Source organism: Phodopus roborovskii, unplaced genomic scaffold (assembly GCF_943737965.1).
Source record: "Phodopus roborovskii unplaced genomic scaffold, PHOROB, whole genome shotgun sequence".
In the NCBI taxonomy this organism is placed as follows: Eukaryota; Metazoa; Chordata; class Mammalia; order Rodentia; family Cricetidae; genus Phodopus; species Phodopus roborovskii.
The window spans coordinates 59,369,706-59,397,391 of NW_026126480.1; the positions used below are offsets into that span (position 1 = coordinate 59,369,706).

The 27,686-nt window shown below is 39.7% G+C and overlaps 1 pseudogene; it reads right to left on the minus strand.

Moving 5' to 3' along the window:
* Window positions 1–172: 172 nt before the first annotated feature.
* Window positions 173–27,686, minus strand: LOC127227849 (olfactory receptor 5A1-like; annotated as a pseudogene).

Genomic DNA, 27,686 nt, shown 5'->3' on the forward strand with positions numbered 1-27,686 from the left:
TCAGTCAACAAGAATAGTAAGCCAGAAGCAGAACCACAGAAGCCAAAAAGCAAGATTAGCGCACTTAGAAGCTTTTCCAGAACTATGGACTTTGATGGAGTAGGTCTTTGTTTACATTTTGTCAGAAAGCACTGTCTACATGCTAAGCTTGACAGCTTGAATGGCACTTTCATCATAGATTCTGAGGCCCTGTTACATTCACTGGCTCCGGATGTGGGAGATTTACTCCAATGTGCTCCCCACCATCGGCACCAGCGCTCTCATCACAGCCGTAGAGTAACTGCACTGTTCCGTCTTGGACCACAACGTCTAGAACTGTGGCTAAAACCATTTATGTCTTTATAAGTTAATTGCCTCAGGCATCTCACTGTAACAGTTGATAGCAGACTACTATGGCCTGTTTACTTAAAGGCAAGTTTGACTGTACTCTATTTTCCAAGGGTGATTTTCCTCAGAGTTCCTGGTGATACACAGGACAGGATGGGGGTGCAGCCTTTCTTGGTAAGCATCTCTGTGATGTTATCAGCCTGCCAGTTTGGAAGGAGATGATTTCACAGTGCTCTCTTGGTCACCTTTCTTCAGTCAGTGATAACTGACACTCAGCGTTCTAGCATAGGAATAGTGTTTGGCTCATCAAATGTGTTTGATCTACATTTGCTGAATGAGTGAATTAACCTTAGCATTTTATTGTATGCTACTGATTTGACTCATAATGTTGAAATTCTCCTGGTTTTTATGCTTAGAAAATTTCCAGGCCTACCTAAACAAACCAAACCAAACCAAAACCCCCAAAAACCAACAATGAAAACACTAAAATGAATGAGTTATATAGGAAAAAAGTTTTTGTTCGAGATCTCAAGTAAATAAGATTGTCATGACTATTCAATAATTAACATACTCTATTGCAACAACACATAAATTCATTTTCTTTAGTTTTAAAAGGGTAAATTTATAAAAGTGCCATAATGAAATCTACTTTATGTATGCTAATTTTAAAGAGCTAATGAAAGAATTGTTTTAGAAATGAAATTCATAAAAATTGTGCATTGGTAGACCTTATTTTTTCAGGTCAATTAAAATGTGTAAGAACAGGTATTTAGGTTTTTTTCCTTCTGTATTTGATACAGAATTCCTCTAACAGATTGCAATTTAAAATTTTTAAAGCTTTAATTATAATTTTGGAGTGAGAATAAATGTGATTCTTTTACAATTTAAATGTTCATGCATTTATATATCTTTACCACCTGAGAATAATACTTCACTGTGGAAATGCTAAGATAACAGTGTAAGCTAGTTAATTTTGTGAGAGAAGTATTAAATAGAAAGTTAGGGTGAAATAAGTGTGACTAGACATGTGTAAATAAAACATTTTTTTTCTACTTAATGATTAGCAATTAAATGTGTTTAAATGATTTAAGTTTTTGGAAATGCTACATGAGCAATAGTATGTTAGTCATTTACTTATGCTGAAAATATGAAATGGCTTTAAAAAATGGCTTCAAAATACTTTTTATTTTGTGTTAAACATTTGGATTGAATCCACATAGGTTTCTTACTCTTTCCTAAAGCTTACCTATAAATGATACTAAAATTAAAAAAAAAAATTAAGCACAACCACTGAGATGTGGGCCAACGAGATGGTTTAATAGATAAAGCTTGCAGCCAAGTCAGATGACTTGAGTTCAAAACTCCAGGATCCACTTGGTGGAAGGAGAGAATAAATTCTTGCCAACTGTTCTTTGATATTCACATGGGGGCTGTGGTGGTACCCCTCCACACAGAATACATAAATGTTTAAAATATGGTTTGAATATGGACTGTCCCTAATGGTTCATGTGTTTAAAGTCTTTTCCCAGCAGACAGCACGGTTTTAAGAGGGTCTGCGGTCTTCAGAAGGTGGAGCTCGCAGAGGGAAGTGAATCATTGTAGCCAGTCTGCTTCTCCGTCAATCTCCCACTGCCCCGTATCAGAGCCGTCCGCCAGCATGCTATCTCCACCATAATGGATTATTCCCTTAAACAGATCCTATCTGCAGCAAATTATTTCTGTTGGCTGTTCTGCCATAGCTACAATAAAAGCACACAAATGGGTAGGAAAAGTCGGAGAGAAGAGAATTGATACTTCTCATGAAAGTAAGGTAGTAGGAACCTGCACAGAGTGGGCAGGACTGAAAACTGACCCTTCAGCTGAAAGTGTAACACAAAACAACTAGGTTTCTAGGCAGTCCTTCTCCCCATCTTGTGTTCAGACCGCCTTTTCCATAGCCTGTCATCATTCCATCAAAAGACAGAGCCTATAATCAAGGGCTCTGTGGGCCCAGGTCCATGAGATATGTCTAAGAGGGAAAGCTGATACAGCTGAAAGCTGAAACAGAGGGGTAAGATCGTGTCTACACAACAAGGTGCTGGAGCCCCCATTCACCATACACATTCTACTCTATCCCACTAACTCTCAGAACACTGCTTATTAGGTTGGAATCTCCTGGGAGACAGGATGCTTCCAAGCAGAGCCCAGACTCCCCAAGACAAAAAATAACTGCTTATGCCTACACTGATCAACTAAAATTCCCTGTAGGAACAGCAGCAGAAGCCCAGCCAACCACAGTCCATGACCATTAAAGTCAAGCTTCACGCTTTCATCTTTAAGGGAGTAGACTTTAATTTTTTTAAAAGTAAGTCTAGTTGCATATCAACGTTGAGCAGGAAGTAAAGAGAGTCCTCACAACCCTCCTACCCTTACACAAGTGAACCCTTCCTCATTTGTTGCCACTGTGTCAAAATGGTGTTTTTGGTACAGCTGATAAACCCTCACAGGAACATTATCACCCAACACATAACTAGTTTTCATTTGTGCTCTGCTTTCTGTGCTGTTCACTGTGAGTTTTGACAAGTATGTGATAACAGGCAGCCAACATTACATTATCTTATAGTCCTAAGTGTTTCTCTGTGCTCTGTCCATCTCTACCTGGTGAATGAATGACCACTGATATTTTAAATGTCTCCATAATTTTGTCTTTTCTGGAGTATCAGACAGTTAATAGTATATATACATATATTTTTTTTTTGTTGTTTTAACTTAGCACTATCCATCTAAGATTCTTCTGGATCTAGTGTTTTACTTTGATACTGTAGTTATTAATTCTTTTTTACTTTTATTTATTTATTTATTTATTTATTTATTTTTTGACATAGGGTTTCACTACATGGCTCAGGCTGACTTAGAACTCATTATGTAGACCAGGATGCCCTTGAATTTACAGCAGTCCTCCTGGCTCAGTCCCCTGAATATTATATTACAGATTGGAGGCGCCATGCTGGCTTATTTTCTTTTTCTAATTGAAACCTTCTAATGAATATTCAATGTAGGTAACAACCAATTACCTACAGTGTGGAGTACCTTTACTATAGATTATAAAGCTTTCATATTTAAAAGTTCATGTAAGACTACCCTGCAAAACCTTCTCAAGTTCCAGCCCAGCCCTCGTCCTCTTCCACCGGCTATTGGCCAGAGGTGAGTCTGGGCCCAATTGGGGCTGCCTATCCCCTACAACCTCTTTTCCCCCCTCCCCTGCCTGAACTCCCTGGATTGGCCCCTGATCCTGCTGCTCCTGTCTCTGGTCCCCATCGAGAGCACCCTTGGAGCTCTGATACACCCCCACCCATCCCCACCTCCAGCCTACCCCCCTACCCTGTGCCCTACCCCACCTACAGTCCTGCTGCTCTGGTTGAGCACTGGGACAGAGGGTGGAGCCAACAGTCCACCCTACTTCAGAGACTTCTCTGAGCAACTCCGAACAAAGGAGACCTGACTATCCACGCAGGACCACCTGTAATTTCCACCGGGCTTGGTCTCTGACCCCGCCTCCAGTCCTCTGGAGTCCCGGGCCCCTCCCAGAGATCCGCCTTTCTCTGTGGGTCCACTCGGAGTTCCTGCAGGCAAGATCCTTGACCCCCAAATCCGGGCCCCTGCCAAAGAACGAGGTCTCAGCGGGAGAGCGCCAGTTTCCAGTGAGATCCCACTACCCTGCAAAACCTTCTCAAGTTCAAGCTCAGCCCTCGTCCACTTCTGCTGGCTATTGGCCAGAGCTATTGGCCAGAGCTATTGGCCAGAGGACCACTGTGAGTACCTGCTGGCATCTTCTTCTGGATCCTCATCCTTGACCCTATCCCTGGATCCCTGTCTGCAGAGAAACCTCCTAGAGAGCTTGAACCACACAGAGCTACAGATATTGAATCTCAGATCCACATAAGCCCATTGGGGAAGTACCAGAGAGAGAGGGAAGAGACGCCACCAACACCTACTAGAAGAAACTATGGGAAGAAAGCAATACAAGAGAACACCTAACAACAGAAAGACAAACATGACACCACCAGAATCTAGGGAATCTACACCAACTAGAATGGAACACAACAACAAAGCAGAGGAAGCAGAAGGGTACGACTTAAAAATCACCATCATAAAAATGATAGAGGCCCTCAAAGAAGATGTGAGAAAATCCCTTAAAGAAATGGAGGAAAAACAAACAAAAAAGTGGAAGAAATGAACAAATTCCTTAAGGAAAGTACAGAAAGCCAAGAAAAAACAATTAACCAGGTGAAGGAAACGGTTCAAGACTTGAAAACTGAAATTGAGAAAATAAAGGCAACACAAACGGAAGGAAGGCTGGAAACTGAAAAGCTGGGCAAAAAATCGGAAACCACGGACACAAGCATAACCAATAGAATTCAAGAGATGGAAGAGAGAATCTCAGGCGCAGAAGATAAACTAGAAGAAATAGATTCATCGACCAAAGAAAATCATAAATCCAACAAATCCTTAACACAAAACATCCAGGAAATGTGGGACACCATGAAAAGGCCAAACCTAAGAATAATAGGCATAGAGGAAGGTGAGGAAGCCCAGCTCAAAGGTGCTGAAAACATATTCAACAAAATCATCGAGGAAAACTTTCCAAATCTGAAGAAGGACATGCCCATGAAAGTACAAGAAGCATACCGAACCCCAAATAGGCTGGACCAAAGAAAAAAGACCCCTCGACATATAACAATCAAAACACCTAGCATACAGAATAAAGAAAGAATATTAAGAGCAGCGAAGGAAAAAGGACAGGTAACATATAAAGGCAGACCTATCAAAATTACACCTGACTTCTCCATGGAAACCCTCAAGGCCAGAAGGTCCTGGATAGATGTTCTAAAAGTATTAAGAGGACACGGATGCCAGCCTAGGCTACTATATCCAGCAAAACTCTCAATCAATATAGATGGAGAGAACAAGATATTTAATGACAAAACCAGATTTTCCCAATATGTATCTACAAATCCAGCCCTACAGAAAGTATTGGAAGGAAAACTCCAACCCAAAGAAGGTAACTACGCCCACAAAATGTAGGCAACAGATAATCCAACTACACCAGAAACCTAGGGTGAAGCAGAACAAATATATTCACAATACCACTGCCAACAACAAACCTAAATCAAACAAGCATCAACAATCAATGGACCTTACTCACCCTCAACATTAATGGTCTTAACTCACCTATAAAAAGACACAGGCTAACAGAATGGATACGAAGACAGAATCCATCCTTCTGCTGCATACAAGAAACACATCTTAGCTCCAAAGATAGACATTACCTCAGGGTAAAGGGTTGGGAAAAAGATTTTCGAATCAAATGGAAATAAGAAGCAAGCAGGCGTAGCTATCCTAATATCTAACAAGTTAGACTTCAAACCAAAATTAGTCAAAAGAGATGAAGACGGACATTTCATATTCATCTCAGGAGAAATCCATCAACACAAAGTCTCAATTCTGAACATCTATGCCCCTAATACAAAGTCACCCACATTCGTAAAAGAAACACTACTAAAACTCAAAGCTCATATAAAACCTCACACACTTATAGTGGGAGACTTCAATACACCACTCTCAACACTAGACAGGACCACAAATCAGAAACTCAACAAAGAAACAAAAGAATTAACAGAAGTTATGTCTCAACTGGGGTTAACAGACATCTATAGAACATTCCATCCAAAGACAAAAGAATATACCTTCTTCTCTGCTCCACATGGAACCTTCTCTAAAATCGACCACATACTAGGAGACATAACAAACCTCAACAGATACAAGAGAATAGGAATAGTCCCCTGTATCTTATCGGACCACCATGCTTTAAAATTGGAATTCAACAACAACACAAAAAGCAGAAAACCTGCAAACTCATGAAAACTTAACAATGTGCAATTGCACCACTCCTGGGTCAAAGAAGAAATAAAGAAAGAAATTAAAGACTTTCTAATATTCAACGAGAATGAGGATACAACATACCCGAACTTATGGGACACCTTGAAAGCAGTGCTGCGAGGGAAGTTCATTGCACTAAGTGCCCATATGAAGAAAACAGAGGATAGTCACATAAAAGAATTAACAGCCCAACTGAAAATCTTAGAACAGAGAGAAGCGAATTCACCCCGCAGGAGTAGACGCCAGGAAAGAATCAATTTGATGGCTGAAATCAACAAAATAGAAACCAGGAAAACAATACAAAAAATCAATGCAACAAAGATTTGGTTTTTTGAGAAAATTAACAAGATAGACAAACCTTTATCCAAATTAACGAAAAAGCAGAGACAGAACATGCAAATTAACAAAATCAGAAACGAAATGGGGAACATAACAACAGACACAGAGGAAATCCAGACAATTTTCAGGTCATACTTTGAAAATCTGTATTCCACAAAAATTTAAAATTCAAAGGAAATGGACAAGTTTCTGGATAACTATCACTTACCAAAATTAAATCAAGAACAGACAAACAACTTAAATATACCTATAACCCGCAATGAAATAGAAGCAGTCATCGAAAGCCTTCCAACGAAAAAAAGTCCAGGGCCAGATGGATTCAGTGCAGAATTCTACCAGACATTCAAGGAAGAACTAATACCACTACTCCTCAAACTGTTCCACAAGATAGAAACAGAAGGTTTATTGCCAAACTCTTTTTATGAGGCCACAATTACTTTGGTACCCAAACCTCACAAAGACACAACTAAGAAAGAAAACCACAGACCAATATCCCTGATGAACATCGATGCAAAAATATTCAATAAAATACTGGCAAACTGAATTCAAGAATACATCAGAGAAATCATCCACCATGATCAAGTAGGCTTCATCCCTGGACTGCAGGGATGGTTTAACATACGAAAATCTATCAACGTGATCCACCATATAAACAAACTGAAAAAGAAAAACCATATGATTTTCTCCCTAGATGCAGAAAGAGCCTTCGACAAAATTCAACACCCTTTCATGATAAAGGTATTAGAGAGGTCAGGGATAACAGGAACATACCTAAACATAATAAGAGCAATATACAGCAAACCAACTGCCAACATCAAACTGAATGGAGAGAAACTTAAGCCAATTCCTCTAAAATCAGGAACAAGACAAGGCTGTCCTCTCTCTCCATATCTCTTCAATATCGTACTAGAAGTTCTAGATAATGCTAAAAGACAACAAAAAGAGATCAAGGGCATCCAAATTGGAAAGGAAGAAGTCAAACTGTCTCTATTTGCAGATGATATGATAGTTTACATAAGCGACCCAATAAACTCTACCAGGGAACTCCTACAGCTGATAAACACCTTCAGCAAACTAGCAGGATACAAGATAAACTCAAAAAAATCAGTAGCCCTATTTTTTTCAGACGACAAAGAGGCAGAGAAAGAAATCAGAGAAACATCACCCTTTACAATAGCCACAGGCAACATAAAGTATCTTGGTGTAATGCTTACCAAACAAGTAAAAGACCTATATAATAAGAACTTTGTGACTCTAAAGAAAGAAATTAAAGAAGATACCAGAAAATGGAAAGATCTCCCATGCTCTTGGTTAGGTAGGATAAACATAGTAAAAATGGCAATCTTACCAAAAGCAATCTACAGATTCAATGCAATCCCCATTAAAATCCCACCACAATTCTTCACTGACCTTGAAAGGATAATAATCAACTTTATATGGAAAAACAAAAGACCCAGGATAGCCAAAACAACCCTATACAATAAAAGAACGTCAGGAGGCATCACCATTCCTGACTTTAAGCTCTACTACAGAACTATAGTTCTGAAAACAGCCTGGTATTGGCATAATAATAGACAGGTAGACCAATGGAATCGAATTGAAAATCTTGATATTAATCCACACACCTAAGAACACCTGATTTTCGACAAGACAGCTAAAATTATACAATGGGGCAAAGACAGCATCTTCAACAAATGGTGCTGGCACAATTGGATGAGGGTGTGTAGAAGACTGCAGATAGACCCATGTCTGTCGCCATGCACAAAACTCAAGTCCAAATGGATCAAAGACCTCAACATCAATCCAGCCACATTGAACCTCTTAGAAGAGAAAGTAGGAGGTAGCCTTGAACAAATTGGTATAGGAGACCGCTTCTTGAACATAACTCCAGGGGCACAGACACTGAAAGAAACAATTAATAAATGGGACCTCTTCAAACTTAGAAGCTTCTGTAAGGCAAAGGACACAGTCGACAAGACCAAACGGCAGCCCACTGACTGGGAAAAGATTTTCACTAATCCTATATCCGACAAAGGGCTGATCTCCAAAATACACAAAGAACTTGGGAAACTAGTCAACAAAACACCAAATAACCCTATTAAAAAAATGGGGTACAGAACTGAAGAAAGAATTCTCAATAGAAGAAATCAAAAAGGCTGAAAGACACTTAAGAAAATTCTCCACATCCTTAGCTATCAGGGAAATGCAAATCAAAACAACTTTGAGATACCATCTTACCCCTGCCAGAATGGCTAAAATTAGAAACACCAGTGATGGCTTATGTTGGAGAGGATGTGGAGAAAGTGGAACACTCCTCCACTGCTGGTGGGAGTGCAAACTCATACAGCCATTTTGGAGATCAGTATGGCGGTTCCTCAGGAAAATGGGAATTAGTTTACCACAGGACCCGGAAATCCCCCTCTTAGGCATATAACCAAAGGATTCACATCCATGCAACAAAGACATCTGTTCAACTATGTTCATAGCAGCACTATTTGTAATAGCAAGAACCTGGAAGCAACCTAGATGCCCCTCAATTGAAGAATGGTTAATGAAGATGTGGCACATCTACACAATGGAATACTACTCTGCAGAAAAAAATAATGGTATCTTGAAATTCGCAGGCAAGTGGATGGCACTTGAAGAAACCATCCTGAATGAGGTAACCCAGTCACAAAAAGAGGAACACAGTATGTACTCACTCATATATGGATTTTAGAACTAGATCAAATGATCACCAGCCTATAATTCACATCACCAGAGGAACTAGGATACAAGGTGTATTCTAAGAGATTCATATAAAGTCCCTCACAGAACTGGGAAGGGACAAGTCCCCCAGAGCTCAGGTGAAGTGGGGGAGGACAGCGAATGGAGAGAGAAGTAGGAGAAAATGAGGGGGAGGGGGGGGGGGGGGGGGGGGGGGGGGGGGTGGGGGGGTTGGGAGAAAATGAGGGGGGGGGAGGAAGGAAAGGGGGGGGGGGGGGGGTGGGGCCGGTTAGGAATGGAAGATAGGAAAGAGAGAGAGACAGAGACAGAGAGAGAGAGAACATAAAAGAGGGAGCCAATATTGTTTTGAAGATAAAGTTGAACACAAAGAAAGGTCAAGAGAACTACAAGATTGCTCCCAACTAACAATCTCAGCTTCTGTGGAAAGGCTATCATAAATGCCCTTCCCGGAGAGTGAGATCAACAACTAACTTCTCCATGGAGCCTTCAACTAATGCCTGTTGAAAATAGGAACAAACACCCATACATAAACACTGAGTTGAACTAGAACCCAGAAGCAGATGGAGAGGACAAGTCCATGCGGCAGAAGCACATAGAGACAGCTTACCTGAACAAGGAGGAGCTAAGGACCACGAGACTGATAGCTGGGAAGCCAGCAGGGGACTGACTCGGGCCCCCCTGAATATGGGTCTCAGCCAGAAGGTCTGAGCAGTCTGAGAGACCTCAGACAGTGGAGCCAGGATGTATCCCTGGTGCACAAAAGGACTTTGCAAACATATCCCCCATGGAGGGATAACTGCCTTATTCTAGAGACAGGAGAGAAGCCCTAGTCCCTACTTCACAGGACCTGTCACATCTACATGACCCCAACTGGATGGCATTCCCCTACATATGGAATTGTGGTGGGGGAATGGGAGGGGAGGGTGTTTAGAGTGCAAGTGAGAGGGCAGAGAGGGTAAAAGGGAGGGAAGGAGGGAGGGAGGGCTGAAGGGGAGGGAGGGAGGGAGGGAGGGAGAGGGAACTGGGATCGACATGTAAAAAATAAATAAAAAAAAAAAAATGCTTTGACTCCAAAATTTAACTTGAAGAACAAGTTACTGGGGAAAAGGATTTCTATTTTTGTTTCCACAGAAAATGAAAAGATGTGGATTCCTTCCAGACTAATGTGGTTTGATCACGCCAGACCACCTGAAACAGAGTACAAGCTGATCCTACATTCAAAACAGCTGGACAAAACAGCCCTACAGACTACAGCTAGGATATCTGAATCTTCGAATCCCCCAAGACAGCGCCCCTTACCAGCAGGAAGTAGTTTGGAAAGAACGACGCCCAAATTCCCAAATATTGTGTATAAATGTGTGTTTTCTTTTAATTGGACTTTGTTATATAAAATTAAATAAAAATTATAAATAAAAAAATAAAATATAATAGGAAAGAGAAGAACCACTTATTTAGGATAGACTATATTATGGAAATTATATACTCATCACCATGAATTGCAAATTCTGTTCTTTTCATTAGTTTGCATTCCATAATGGTTCAAAATTCATCTTATTTAACTTTACACAAATATGGGTTTTTGCTCTCATACAATTGAAATTTACCAAAACTTTTATATATGTGCTACTATATATCTCACTGAAACTACATTATATAAAACTATGTGTTAAAGAAAAAACCACATAAAAAGCACTTTATGGGAGCTAAGAGCATACACCACACCTCTAGGGATTAACATGGCCTCTGGGAGAGCAGTCAGGGATATAGAAGGAGGTGGATTTAAAAGCACAGTGGGCAAAGGACTGAGCAACAGTAGTACTCAGACATTGTGAGAAATGCACATTTCTTTTTGTGAGAGACTGGATTTTCTAAAATTGATTCAACAAAGGACACAGATGAGACATAGAAAAAAAGTTCATGTAAGATACTTTTTAGCAATTTAATGTGTAATTCTGGTGTAGTAGGGATGCCTAAAGAATTATTAATATAATTTACATCTGTTTATTGGTGTGTGCATGTGGAGGTCAGAGTCTTGTGGGCCCCAGGGGTTGAACTCAGGTCACCAGCCTTGTTGGAAAGCACCTTTATGTGCTGAGTCCTCTCACCTGCATGAGGAGTAATCTAATTTTCATTTTATAGAAATTAAAGGTAATAACAGATGTATGTGTATATGGTAAAGGAACCAGATCCTTCTTTCCTTCCTTCCTTCCTTCCTTCCTTCCTTCCTTCCTTCCTTCCTTCTTCTTCTTTTTTCTTTTCGAGATAGGGTTTCTCTGTATTGCTTTGGAGCCTGTCCTGGAATTAGCTCTGTGGTCCAGACTGTCCTTGGACTCACAGAGATCCACCTGTCTCTGCCTCCTGCCAAGTGCTCAGATTAAAGGTGTGTGCCACCAACTCTCAGCCAGAGATTCTTTCTATAAGCATAGAAATGACTGGATTGTTAGGACTGTATATAATTGATTTTTATTATATTGATAGTTAAATTACAAAAGCATGTAATTGTTGCCTAGCTTTCATAACCATCATCTGAGGAGAAACGGGGGAAGGGAGAGATTTCTTTTATGTTCTCAGTCATCATTGTTTGAATGGGGTTGGTTTTAACTTAAGGTTCAGAGGTAAACCCTAATTGTTTTAAGTCAATCACTTAATATTTTCCAAGAGAGCGTTGGTTCCTGGGCTCCTCCTCAGACCTAGTCCCACAGGTCACTTCTGCCCCTGGCTCCACCCTCAATGGGCATGGCCAGTGCCACAGAAGGAGACAAAGTGAATATCCCACTACAATTCCCCTTTAAGTCTAAAGAAAAGATTTAGGCTTGATACACAACTATATACAAAACAGTGAATAACAAGTGTGCTCTAAGAAAAGGAAAATTGAGAACAAAACAACCTACATATCTAGTCCTAGGGTAAAGGCATAAAACGGAGTTTATAATAGAGTTGTCCTAAGCTGGAAAGCTTAAGTCTAGTACCTAATAGAAAGAGAGAATAATAGTTGTCATAGTTTAATCTTCAACCTCATCAAGACCTGAGAAGGAAAATAATGATACTAGGATAGACAGGAAGTGCAGATGGGCAACTTCAAAAGGTGCAGCGAGGACAGAAACAGCAGGCTACCTGGACAGTCACCCAAGGTCTCACACCAAAATTGGTACACCCAGTTTTGGCTAAGGCCTAGAGTATCTGATAGAACGCAACAAAAGCAGGGAGGTAGAAAGGCTGTCTTACCCTGTCTTGGCAAGGTTCAGCAGTCTTCTATGTTTGTCTCCTGCAAGCATATCAAGGTGGGGGCAGTTCTTTGCCTAAGAAGCCATTAGCTGAGGCAAGGATGGACTCCAGAAGGAGCAACAACAGTGTCCAACATATTTTCGGGAAAGTACATGGTGCTGTCAGGAGCAACAGTGTCTCATGTCAACAGAGCACTAATATTAAAACATTTAAATGCCATGTTCTGCATGTCTATGAAGTGTTTGAAGATTAAGCATCTATGTCTGACTAATATCATAGGTATAGGAAACATGGGTAAAGATAATCTGTAATACTCAGGAACTTAGCTAAAAAACTGAAACTTCTCTAGGTAAAGCAGGGACAAATACCTAAACACTATATGTATGTATGTATATATGTATGTATGTATGTATAAATTCCAAAAACAGAGGTAGAGTAGAAATGTCTAGTAGAAATGTCTAGACAAGAGGTAGAACTATAAATGTCAGCATGATAAAAATATCCCAAATTGTATCATATACAAAATATCTTGAACACAAGCAAAAGTATATATACATAGAATATGGTAATAATAATGTGCACAAAACATCATAAGTGGAAAGATTTTACACAATATGACAAAAATATAATATACAATTCTTCCAGGAAGGGAATATAAACTTAATTTTACATTGGTTACCACAAATAATAATATATAACACTGTAAGCTGTATAATACTAATATCTCACTTGATGGGAGATGTCATTCTGTATATGTTTCTCACACTGGTTAATAATAAAGCACTGTTGGCCAATAGGAAAGGAAGATAGGAGGGACTAGGAGACAAGGAGGAAATAGGAAGTAGGAAGGAGGAGTCAAGATGGAGAGTCTGGAGAGAGCTGGATGCCAGCCGCCTCCCCTGTAAGAGAAGGCCATGCAAAAATACATAGATCAGCAGAAATGGGTTAATAATTAAGGCAGAGCTAGCCGATAAGAAACAAGTAACCAGGCCAACAACATTGTATCAAATACAGAGTCTCTGTGTGTTATTTGGGGCTGGCGGGACAGTAGGACAAGACCAGACAACGGGAGAAAAATAATTCACAAGAAGATAGGCTAATCTACTTATATCCATTCTAAACCATATCTTTCCCAACCATACCCTATTCCTGTCTAAAAGAGGTGCCCAAGTCTAAGCATCACCTTCCATACCCAACACTAAGTAAGTAAAACCAACCCAAAGCAGATGAATATTAGCCCTAAATTCCAAGCATGGGGAAAAGGGGCAGCATTATCACAAGATTACTTCCTGCTGAAAGGGGATGATGACTGCTCCATGGGATCCTGTAGAAAGAAAATTTTTAGCAGCCAAATTTCTCGACCGGACTGGCTGTGACATATGTAGCTAGTCACTATGTGGCAGGAAATGCTTGACTGTAGTTCTATTTGAAACTCTGGCCAGGGCGTAATAAGAAGGTGCACCATTACATCTAGCTAGTTAGGAGCTGTCTCAAGCAAAACAGTCTCAAACCGGTTTTAGGGTGATGTTTGTAGAACAGATACATCATGTTGTCTCAAGTGGATATGTTGAAGTGGGGCCCCATATTCTTTCCGGAGAGTTCAAAGACTGCTATCAGGAATTGTTATTATTCCTTGTGGAAAACTTAAACATCAATCTCAAAGTAATATTTTCAAGTTTTAAGGTATGTATATAGGGAAAGGCAACAATAAGCATTAAAATGTATATGAGAAAATTAGGATTTCAGAGAGAAAATTGCATATAAGCAAATGAATTCCCAGATTTTGTTTTCTTCTGCCTTACACCAATTGGCTTCTTGATATAAGGTAGAAACTGTGAATTTAATCTTAACAACATACTTGCATTTAGAGAAGGAATGCCAAATCCAACTCCAAAGACAGCATTGGCTTACATGAATTGGGACTACAAGAATACTAGTAAAGAGAAATAGATTTCTGTATAGAAATAGTTTACTAAGATTAAATATTTTTTTACTATAAATCAGATTCCTCTTCATTAAGTGATTGTTTCTGGAGAGATATCTTCTCTTCTGTAGGCACCTACATGTTCATTGTCTTTTTGGCTGTTTGAAGATGGGTGCTCTCCGTACCATGAGAATGATATACAATTCTGCCTTTTGTACAGAATTGTAAGGACTTTGAACCACTTTACTTATTTTTCCTGATTTATATCCTGTCTTACTTGATTTGTTTGCATCAGTGTAGAATGCATGAACTCCAGAGATAGGTTTTTTCTTACAATGCATGGAAAGATCCAAATCGTTTTCTTTATGAATTTGATTCTTTCACTTTTGGGATAATTGTTGCTAATCATTTCCAAAAAATTACTGCATGCTCTCTGCCAATATTCATTATCTTTTCATAAGGAGGAAATTAACTCATTAGTTAAAGGTACTATAATTTCTCCTGGGTTCCTTCCTGTTAGTTGACAAAAGTCTTAATTTACCTTTTATAATCAAGTCAGAGATCTTTTCTACATATGTTTTCAGTTTTTTATTCTGTTTATGTGGTAGAAATATCCACTATAATATGATATCTTCTTTCTGCATCAAAATCCCTGAAGGATATTCTCTAGATGATAATATAACCAGAATACAGTCTAGTTTTGGATCCACATGGTCCACATGTGCTTATAGTATCCTCTTTTCTATCCATTCTAATTCCTTTTAAGCTTCAGCTGATAGTATTCATGGACTATTCAAGTCCTTGTCCCCTTTTAGGGCCATTTTCAAGTTTTTCAAATCATTCCCTTCTACTTCAATAATGGTTTGCAGTTGAGAAATCTCTCCTAGTAATTTTTGAAGATCATTAAGAGTCTGGTAGCGATCTCTCTTGACCTGTACCTTTTGTGGTCTAATTTTCTGTAGACCTATTTTACATCCTAAGTAGTTGATAGAATCTCCTTTTTGTATTTTTTTGGGTGCAATTTGTAATCCCCAGCAAGGTAAAATTTCCTTTACTTTCTAATATTTCTACTTTACAGTCAGCTAGTGATATATCATCCATGTAATGATAGATTATAGATTGTGGAAACTGTTTACAAATTATTTCCAGTGGTTTTTGTACAAAATATTGGCACAGAGTGGGGCTATTTAGCATTCCCTGTGGCAAAACCTTCCATTGCTATCTCTTCACTGGTTGAGAATTATTGTAATTAGGTACCATGAAGGCAAATTTCTCTTTCTCTTGATCTTGTAAAGGTGTAGTGAAAAAGAAATCCTTTAAATCAATAATCATAATAGGCCATTTTTTAGGTATCAAAGAAGGCAAAGGCATTCCAGGCTGTAGAGAGCCCATTGGCTGGATAACTTTATTGATGGCTCTCAGGTCTGTAAGCATTCTCCATTTACCAGATTTCTTTTTGATAAAAAAATACAGGAGAATTCCAAGGGCTGGCTGATTCCTCGATATGTCCAGCATTTAGCTGTTCCTGAACCAGGTTTTCTAAAGCTTCTAACTTCTCTGAGTTCATAGGTCATTACCCTACCCAGACAGGTTCCTCTGTTAGCCATTTTAAGGGTAGAGCTTTTGGTTGCTCTGTTTGTTTGGCACTTGTATTCTGTTTTTGTACAGTCTGGATATTGGTGTCTGTCTTGTATAGTACTTTATAGTATTTTTTCCACAATCATGAGGTCGTTTATGGTTCCTATCTAGTACTGGAGGAACGTTAATCTGTGTATTCCATTGCTGTAATTGATCATGACCCCATAAATTTATCACTATATCAGCCACATATGGTTCTCAACCTTCCTCTCTGTCCTTCTGGTCCTATGCATTCAATCAATCTCATGCTCTGTTTTACCTGAGACAAGGTTCCAATCCCTAAGAATTGAACATTTACCTTGTGCAGGGACCATCTTTGAGGCCAAGATTTATTAGGATAGTTACGTCAGCCCCTGTGTCAGCAGTACCTTCAAACAGTCTGTTACTCATCTTAACTATCAATCTAGGCCTTTGACTTTTTATAGAGGTTTGCCAAAATATACGTTTTTATTTCCTTCTATCATGTTTGATTCAACTTCCATCACTAGTTTGTCATCTAGAGTGGTATGAGTTTTTATAATAGGCACAGGACCTTCTAATTGTCCTGTGGGAGATTGTCCTCCACTGTGACTGGGAATGTTTGGACCACCTTTGACATGGGAGCCTTCGAGAGGCCCCTCAAGGGGTTTCCCAATGGTAAAGGGTTTCCTTGTTTGTCTCTGGTCGATCTACACTCATTTGTCCAGTGTCTGCCTTTGCCACACCTTTTACATAATTTAGAAGGCTGAGGCCTTCTGTTCAATTCGTTCCTGGGAGTGTTATTTCTAGAGATGCTTTGCCTACAATTTCTTTTTAGATGTCCTATCTTACCATAGTTATAACATCTGATATGTTGATATCTTTTCAAACCTTTGGAGATGGCTTCTCCTACCCAAGCTTCTATGTCATCATAATTAAGACTCTGTTATCTTGATGTCTTCTCAGACCTTTAGATATGGCGTCTCCTACCCAAGCTTCAGTTTTATTGTCATTATACTCAATGCTGGCTGTGTATAGGACCCATTCATCCAGGGGTGCTGATCTGACTTTTAAAAGCCAAAGCACTTGTTTGCATTGTGGATTTACATTCTCATAAGCTAATGATTCTATCAGTATTCATCTAGAATCTATGTCTGCGACCTCTAATTGTACTGCTCTAGACAATCTTTCAAGAAACACACTAAAACATTCTCTCGGTCTTTGCCTTATCTTGGTATAGGATTCTATCCTCTTCCCTAGTTCATGAACCTTATCCCAAGCATTCAAAGTTGCTGTACTGCATAGAGACAAGATATGTTCATCATAGGCAGCTTGGGTTTCTGGGTCAGCATAAAGACCTTCACCAAGAATTTTATCTTGGGGAGCTTTATAACCTTTCTTTAAGCCTTGAAGTTCAAGAGTTTTTTGCTTCCTCTCTCCATAAAGCCCTCCATTCTAATTGAGAGGAGTTTTCAAGGACAGCTGATATTAACTGATCCCAATCCATAGGGGTTACCTTGTTATTAATTGCCCATAATTCTATTAATTGCTTCACATATGGTGAGTGCATGCCATAAGAGACTACTGCTTCCTTTATACTTTTTAAATCTTTCATACATATTGGTTCCCACTGATATGCAATGACACCTTTTGGGTGTTTGTTTGTTGCTGGTTTTTCATTAATAGATACAGGGAAAGCTTCCCTGACTCTAAATGGTGTAGAAAATTTTACATCTTTTTCATGCCCTGTTACCTGTAGTTGTTCTTCTGATGTATCAGATTGAAGGTCTTCTAAGGCCTGAAATCTATTTTCCATTGCTTCTTTGAGTGTCTGAATTTCTTGACTCATATAACTTTCTAGAGCCTTCATTGCATGAGTCAGTTTCTTACTTTCTCCAACTATGAATGATGCCATGTTTTTAATATTCTCATCCTTAGATATTATCTGAATGGCATGTAAACTGCCTTCCAGAAACAATGTTTTATCTTCTAGCTTGCCATTATCCTTAGACATGGAAGAGATTCTATCTGCTAGTCTTTCTATCTGATGTTCCAATTTTTTAACCTTATTAGTAGCTTCATCTGACCAGGAATGAACTGTTTCTGCTAGCATGTTAATGCATTGTGTTATTTCTGGTTTGGTTATTGAGGCATCAGACATGGAACAAATTTTGTTTTCTACTTGGTCATTTTTATGTTCCATGTTTTGTATTCTACTTGTCAGCTCTATATTGCCATCTTCAATATTTTGAATCTTTGTTACTAAGTCTCCCATGGTTTGTACAAGTTCCTTATTGTTTGCTCTAACCTCAAACCATTTCTTTAAGAATATAATATTAATGATGAAACCCATTGCTATTATGAAAAATGTATATATTGGTCCAGTCATAATTTTCTTCTGCTAAAATTCCTTCTATATATGAAGTAGAAGAATTCCTAAAGTCCTGCATTGTAAAATTATCCGCCATAGGTATAGAACAATTAATCTCAGGTATTATAGCAGCTTAAATTGCAAAGGATGTTACAATTACCTTAGGTGTAATTCTGCTGTCCTGGAACTTTGATGCTTTTAGTTGTAGATGTCAACTTGTGGTATTTACACCTGGAGGTGTTCCACCAAATAGCATCTGACAGCAGAGGATCTGTCTGATCCTGGTTCTGCCCGGAAGTGTAGCACCAAATAGTGTCCAGCAGCAGACGATCCTTCTGATCCCTGTTCCTATAGAATAGCTCTTAACAAACTAAGGCAAGCAAAATTTTGTTAAATAAAGGAGTGAAATGAGCCTTGTAAAAATTGCTGGGACTTCAGGGCTAACAGGTGTCGCCTGCAACTGGCTCTGCTGGGCTGCAGGAACACACAAACAGGGCAGGCCCACAGTCTAGGCCTTGCATGGGAACACACGAGCCTGGTTGGCCTGGTTGGCCCCCACAGGGCTCTGTGTGAATGCAATTTGAGGTAATGGCAGAAGATGAGCAGTGGTCTCAGCACTGTGGTGGATATAAAAGGAGGTGTAGGGCAGACACAAATGTCTCAGAAGCTGTGGTGTGTCTGCCTGGTTAGACATGGCTACCGCCTATTCAGGGATGGTGGGGGAAGGGAATGGTGTCTGCCACCCGGGTGAAACCCAGGTTCCGTGAAAATCCTGACCCCACTTCTGACACCAGATATTGCAGTTTAATAAGGATCAGGATAAACAAATAGGCTAAACAGATGTTTATTCAGGGAGAAATAACTTACAACTTAGACAGATGAACACCTGATGGGAGATGCCATCCTGTAAATGTTTCTCATACTGGCTAATGAATAAAGCACTGTTGGCCAATAGGAATGGAAGATAGGAGGGACTAGGAGACAAGGAGGAAAGAGAAATAGGAAGGAGGAGTCAAGATGGAGAGTCTGGAGAAAGCAGAATGCAGTCCGGCTCCCCGGTAAGAGAAGACCACGTGAAAATACATAGATCAGCAGAAATGGGTTAATACTTAAGACAGAGCTAGCTGATAATAAACTAGTACCGGGCCAATAGCATTATATCAAATACAGAGTCTCAGTGTGTTATTTGGGGTTGGCACGGCGGCGGGACTAGACCAGTGACGGGAGGAAAAACCTTATACCTAACAAACACCAGCAAGTTCCACTGGATTCTCTCCTCTCCATGTCCTGCCCACAAAAGTGCATTCCCAGGCTTCTCCTCAGACCTAGTTCCACAGGTCACTTCCGCCCCTGGCTCCATCCCCAATGGGTGCAGTCAGTGGCACAGAAGCAGACAAAGTGAATATCTCACTACAAGGGACCACATTTATTTACAGTTTTTCCAGTGCTCTGTATTGAAGAGATGATTGTTAATTATGATTTCCTGAAGCTCTTGTTGCATGCACACCAGATGAGCAAGTGTGTCCAGCTTTAATTCTGGTTACTAGTTCATCTGCTTTCTTTATTACTGTACCATTTACTGTATCTTTGTAATGTAATCTACTGCTTAGTATTTTTTATTTAAGTTTATTTTCACTAAAGAGCTACTCTGCTAATTAGTTACTGCTCATAGTCTCACATTAGATAAGGATTCTTAGGTTTTGAGAGATTATCTGCCCAAAGTCACATAGTTCTACGGACCAGAGTCAGAATTGAACTCAAATTGCCTGCTATCAGCTCTCATAGTTGAATCACAAATTGTGGCTCTGTCAAGAATAAGTTCCATTGTGTTCCTTGGTGTCTTGTTTTTCTCACACATACATGGGAAATGATCCTATACATCTGCTTTGCAGGGTTGACTGTTTCTTCCCATTAACTGAATGAGGTAATTATGCATGAGAAATGAAACCCTTAATGTGATATACTACTTATAATCGTATCTCAATGGTGTATATTAGATCTTAGGATTTGTTCAATCCTATTTTATACTTTGAATTCAATTGTTTCATCTACATCTCCCATTCCCTCCTCTGTATACCCCACCTTCATATCCATTGTTTTATTTTTTTTTGTGACATATCTGTATTTGCTCTTTTCTTCCTTTATTTTCTGTCTCTCCTTTAAAGTTTTCACATATAAATATGATCATGCCTTATTTATTTATTTATTTATTTAGATGGGGGTATCATATAGCCCAATCTGACCTAAAGCCCACTAAATAGCTGATACATAGCTGAGGCCTTGAACTCCTGCCTTGAACTCTTTTTTTTTTCCTCCCAGCTTAAAGTCCTTCGTACTTTCCATTCTACTTTCTTTTTTAAAAAATATTTCTTAGTTTTTCTTATTTTACATATTGATCCCAGTTCACTCTCCCTCCCACCCATGCCCCTTGACACTCCTCCTGTCCCATTCCCCGCCTCCACAGGGAGGGTGATGCCTTCCAGGAGGGATCAACAAAATCTGTCAAGTCATTTGGAGTAGGGACTAGGCCCTCCCTCCTACCTCTAGGTTAAGGGAGTATCCTCCATGGGGAACGTGCTCCCAAAGTCCTTTTGTGCACCAGGGATACATCCTGGTTCCACTGGCAGAGGTGCCTTAGACTGCCCAGGCCTTCTACCTAAGACCCATGTTCAGGGGCTCTGAGTCAGTCCCATGCTGGATTCCCAGCTATCAGTCTGGGGGTCAATGAGCTCCGCCTTGTTCAGGTCAGCTGTCTCTGTGGGTTTCTGTCACCTGGTCTTGACCTTGAACTCTTGATCTGACTGCTTCAAGAAATATTCTTCAATATGGAGGGAAAGGATTATGTATTTGAGAAGCAACCTAAAAAAACCACTGTATGTTCCCTCTCCCTTCCCTTCTTCTATCTTTTCCTTTCATTTATATTCATTTATTCTCATTATGTGTTCCTGCTTGAACCTAAAATTATAAAAAATAATTCAACTCATTTTCAATTTCCAAACAGTTATTTCATACATCATGTAGCTTTAGGTTTACTATGGTGGAAAAATTACTAAATTAAAATCACTACAATCAGTGAAGAAATGAAAAATCTGTCTTGCCATCTCTCTCTGTGTACTAGCTCTTAAAACACACTTAAACATACTTTATTCTAAAAACAACTGTGATTAAGGTTTTAGCTATCTGGGTTCTAGTTACAAGTACTAGCAGATTTTTCTTTTTTGTTAAAAAAGTTGAGAATTTCATAAATTCATACAGTGTTTTGCTCATGTCTATATCCCACCACCTTTAAAACCTTCCCATCATTGTCACATTCCCCTTTTACTTTCATGCCCTCCATTAAAAATGACCCACTGAATCCAATTAGTGCCACTCATATATGCACAGGTATGCAGATATCCAACTGTGAGAGACCATCCCCTTTAAAATATAATGCTCCATCCTATCATAGTCATAAATTTTCAAATGGTTCCTCACTTTAGGGCTGAGAGCTTGTTGCCCCTTCTCCAGCCTTGCTAACATGTTAATTGGCTTGCTGTTATTTAGACCTTGTGTAGGCAACCATAGACACTAAGCTCATGAGTGCAAAGGTCTTGTAATAACCAGAAGGCACTGAGGAGCAAGTTTTTCAAGCTGTGTTCAGTTTCAATGACATTGTCTTAGACCACCTGGAAAGAGCTAAGACACACCAGGAGTCAAAGAGGCCAGGTTATTACCACATCTGTCTTCTCAGCTGTTAATATGAAAGGTATCCTTCACATTCTTACTTCTGCCTTCCCCGTAGGGGTGGTACCTGCCCAGATGCTACCCTTTCTGAGATAAGTGTGCTGCCTTCTTCATCATTTTCTTGAGGGGCCCCCTTGATTTCTGTGTTCCTCAGACTATAGATCAGAGGGTTTAACATGGGGATGAGGATGGCATAGACCACAGATAGTACCTTGTCTTGGTTTGTGGAGTGCTGAGAGCTGTGGTACTTGTACACAGAGAGGACTGTGCCATAGAAGAGAGTCACTGTGGCCATGTGGGGACCACAGGTCTTGAGGGCCTTGTCACAGCCTTTGAGTGAGGCTATTTTCAGGATAGAAACTGCAATGAAAACATAGGATAAGAGGATAACAAGAAAAGAGCCAAACCTAACAAAAACAGCTGTCAGGAAAAGAACCAACTGGCTGATGAAAGGATCAGAGCAAGACAAGGGAATGATCTGAGGCATGTCACAGAAGAAATGGTGAATGACATTTGGCCCACAGTAGTGAGAGTAAAACAAACAGCTGTTTGAACAAAACTAATAAGAAAACCACTTACATAGACACCAGTAACCATCCTCCAACAGAGGTTTGGGGCCATGATGGATGAGTACTGCAGAGGGTTACCGATGGCCATATATCTGTCATAGGCCATGGCAGCCAGCAAACAGCACTCAGACATACCCATCCAGGCCAAAAAGAAATACTGAGTGGCACAAGCAATGAAGGAAATTGTTTCCTCAGCTTTTAAGAAGTCCAAAAGCATTCTTGGGCTAATGGAAAAAAGAATATGGGTATCTATAAGTGACAAGAAACCGAGAAAAAGGTACATGGGCATTTTCAAGTTAGGGTACATCCTGATGAGGATTATGAGGCCCAGGTTCCAAATCAAAGTCATGAGGTAGGTCCCTAGGAAGACAGTATAAAGGATGAGCTGCAGTTTTGTTTGGTTCAAGAGCCCCAGGAGGACAAACACAGTTACAGAGGTGTCTCTTGACATAGATATGATTAACATCACCTGCTAAGGAAAAGTAAAAGAAGGAGATTATTTTATTATTCATCTCCCCAAAGCCCACCTCATCCTAGAATGTTAAGCCTCATTGTTTCACAATAAAATATATCGATCCCTGCTTTGGGCTTATATAAGAACCATGGCATGGAAAGCAATGTTCTTGGTGAGATGGGTAAGTCAAAGCCTCTTATAAAAAGCCTATAGCCAGGTAATATATAAAACATCCATGTGGAGGCATAATTATAATCTAGAGACCCTGTGTAGCATGAAGAAAATATACAGTGTTATGGGCTATTACATGCTAGATGCAGGCAGAAAGGTAAAAGTTGAAAGACTACTAGGTGTAAAGACTATCTCTCCAAATGTCTCTTTATCAACAGAACTTATTCTGAAACACTGTTGTGTAAATGAACAGGGCAATGAGAAGGTCATTGAAAGTGCTGTCAGTAACAGGACAACTAGAGATGAAAAGATGATTCCATTCCAAGTTACTCAAGTATGAGGAACCGAGTCTTCATGCAGGTTCCAAGTACTTATGTAGAAGCCTGGGGCTGGCAGAGTACATCTCTAACCTCAAAGCTGGGTGGATGGGGGCCAGTGCAGACAGCGAGATATTGCAGTTGGTGATTAAATCTAGCCTGTGTCAACACAAACTGTAAAACAAAACAACAAACAAACAAACAAACACAAAACCAAAATGGAGAGCTATTAAGATACCTAACATCTAACGCTGGCCTCTACCCACATGTGCAAACACACATGCACATGTCCACATAAGCATGTGCATATAACACACACACACAACCATAACATATTTTTCATAAACATTCTTTCAGGAAAGGGGCAGAAAGGCAGGACTTACTCTCCATGAAAGGGAGATAATTTATTTTTGAGGAAGAATTTATAAGGTAGCACATTATTGTTCAAAATTACTCTAACAACTGATGCTCAGAATGCTCAGCTTTCCCCAGTGGCGCCTGCTGGAGTGCACACCCACAGAATTCTGAGAGAGAAAATAGCTACAACAAAGCACACAGAGACCTGGTTTAAACCAGCCACCATATTGTTAATCTCAGAGGTATCTTTACATTGCCATGTTGTTGCTCTCATCCACTAAGGATTGCTATTTCTAACTAAGCTGTGTTTGTAGTTGCTTTCTACTAATGAAAAGGGCATAATACTTCTTGTTTTGTAAAGCTTATCTTGGCCTTTTTCTCCAAGATTCTTTTTTTTTTTTTTTATGAGAAAGAGCTCTTCCTCACTGAGCTCAACCTACATTTTTGCTTGCTCAGGAAATGAAAAGAGAAGGAAATTGAAAGATGACATCAAAAAGTAGTATCTCTGATAACTTCATTTCCTTTGCGATATTTGACTGACAGCCCTCCACAGTATTTACTTAGCTGACACTGAAAAAATTATGATTAAACCAACCATTGTCAGAAACAAAATATGAAAAAATTGCTCTATTAGGAACAATGCATATAGGACTAATTGTAAAACACCAAGTACTACATCAATCCCTCTTTCCATTCCCTTTTCCCTCTCTCTACCCTTCTTTATGCTAATCTCAGTCAAGCATTTTAATAGTTTAGAAGTTCCTCATAGCCAGGTCTGGTGGTACATGCCAGTAGCCACACCACTTAGGAGTGTAAGGTAGAGGGTTGCTTGAGTTCACAAGTTCAAGACCAACATATACAACATAATGAGATCATGTCTCCAAAATAAATGCCCCTCAATGTTGGCCATGCATCTTGTGTGTGCACATGTATATCTGTATATATTGCATGTAGAGAACACAGATAACAATCATTTACTAGCTCATTTACTCTCTATCTTAGTTTTTGAGAGAGGTCTTTTCCTGAACCTGGACTTCTTAAATTTGGCTATACTGGCTGGCCTCTACCTCCTCAAAACTGTGTTACAGGTGCATGTCACAACACTTGGCTTTTTACATGGTGTTGAGGATCCAAGTCCAGAGCCTCATGCTTGCAGGGCAAGCACTTCACAACTGAGCCATCTCCCTAACTAACCTGGCTATGCAATAAAAAAAAACTATTTGTAATAACTAATAACTAATGAAGACTAATGACATGGTCATGTAATGTTTCTGTACATGTTTTCAATTTATGTTTAAAGCAGGCTAAATATATTTATCTTTTCAAGTATTTGTCATTTCTGTGTTGTGAAAAACAGTAAAATTTCTTTCTTCCAGCCCTTTGAAATTCTCACTGAACCACTGGTGAACTATACCCACCCTACCATATGAAAGCAATCTTAAACAAAAGGAACAAAGCAGGAAATGCTTTTTGACTTCAAATTTAGAAAGTTCCTCAAAATATATTAGATTTGATCAATTAGGGAACAATAGCCCCCCCCCTTTTTTTTTTTTTACAAAGTTAACGTTTTTTTGATGAAAGAAATCAGGTAGGTTAAGTGCCTCAACATTGATCCTCACCTCTGAGTCTGTGTTCTCAGACCTCAACATCAACTGAGTGAGCAATGGCTTTTGTAGCCCTCCCATCTGGTCCCTATTCTCCATATGTTAATGCATATTCACACAGTCTACATATTCAGATCAAACTTCTAGGAATCTGACTGCTGTGTTGAAAAGCTGTACAAAAGCAATTACATAGTGAGACCTAGCACTGAACGACAATTAGACAAAGCTATTGTAAATCTGTAAAATCTGGATCTGAGCCACCAGCACACCTTGTAGCAGAGTCTAAGGGACTCACATAAAGTTTCCAAAATATTTTCTTTCATGTGATCCAACTCCTTCTACTTTGTGGTGCACCCAGGTGTTCTGAAGTGACCAACAAATGTTTCCACTTCCAGGTTCTGGGAGCATCTCATGTCTTCATTTCTTCCAGCTGAGCACATTGTTACTGTTCACAAGGTTTCATTCCCTTGGTCTGCTTCAGCAATGGTCCAGCTGTAGAGCAAAAGGGTCTTAAGTGCTTGTGGATTTTCTGTCACACATAAGAAGAGAACTCAATGCACAACTCACACCAGAAGGAGCCAATTAAAGCAGTACAAACAGCAAATCATCTGTCTCCTGGGTCACAGATGAGAGACCAGCATTAGGAAGTAGTCACTTGCTCATAATCCACACACTTGGGAATGCATTCATCTTTTGAGGCCTTCTGAAACTAACAAATCTTCCTTTCATCTTCAAAGAATCCTGGAGCTCATATAGAGGCCATGGCTAACCTTGTTGATACTTTGCCAGTTTTCCATAGAACTCATCACTACTTCTCTGTGCAACTCTGGGTCAGATTGCTCATAATGAATTAACAAATTCTCCATTTTCTTATCCTAGACCAATTTTCTTAACTTTTAAACATGGCTGCATGGTAGAACATGTTCAAAAAGGCATCACAGATATTTGAAATAAGAAAAGTGACAAATAGATCTGTTCTTTTTCCTCATGTTTGTGTAACTATCTAATTTAAAGAATAAAGAAAGACGGAAGGAGCATAATGGCAGAAATGAAGAGAAAAAGAGGAAGAATTAGGTAATGTGTTTAGGAAACTTTGAAGGTCCCCAAAGCACATACCAAGTAGACCCCTTTAGCTATCTGACCTTGCTATCTTCCCTATCCAAATGTATAGAAAGGAAAATGCTTTGTACTAAGACACCAGCAAGGTTTAAGCTCATGTCCATTGGTCCTCAGGTTCTGACTTTGCCTTCAGGAAACACTGGGCAATATCTGGAAAGAGTCTTAGAGGGAGGGAATAAGAGTGACCACTCAGAGAAAACCAGTCTATTCAGATGCATGAGATGACCACTTCTTCAGGTGACTGCAATCTACCTCCAATTTTATCTTCATTCACCCTTTTAAAACTTTTGACTTAGCTGTGTTTGACAAGATAATATTTAAAATTTGATTTATATCTTATGTGTATGAATGCTCTGCATGTATACCTGCATGACAGAAGAGGGCATCAGATCCTATTTTAGATGGTTCTGAGCCACTATGTGGTTGCTGGGAATTGAATTCACAACCTCTGGCGGAACAGCCAGTGCTCTTAACCTCTGAGTCATCTCTCCAGCCCACAAGATAGTATTTGAAATTGTTGCTTAGGGTCTGACCACCTCTGCCTGTGCCAGAGTCAATTTCTAGGCTTCTGCCAGGTCCTGCCATACCTGCAACCACTCCCAGGTCTATTGTGAGCCACCTTCACCACCCTATGAAGTAGCCAGCATTCCTAATCCTCTCCAGGGTCCAGTTTTATAAGTACTCCTGACCTCCTGTCCACTCCTTTTCTGCAACCTATCAGATTTAGCATGGGTCACACATGTATACTAGCCTAGTCTGACCTTCCCTGTCTTCACTGCAAAAGAGCCAGGCTTTGGCCAGGAGTCTCCATAGCCAAGACCATAGGACACTCCCATGTCATTTCCAATCTTTCCAACCAGATAGATCCAGCTCCACACTTCAGGCTTGGGACAGGAAGCATGTCCTGTACACCAGCTCAGTCTTCTCTGTCCACTTGTCTTCAT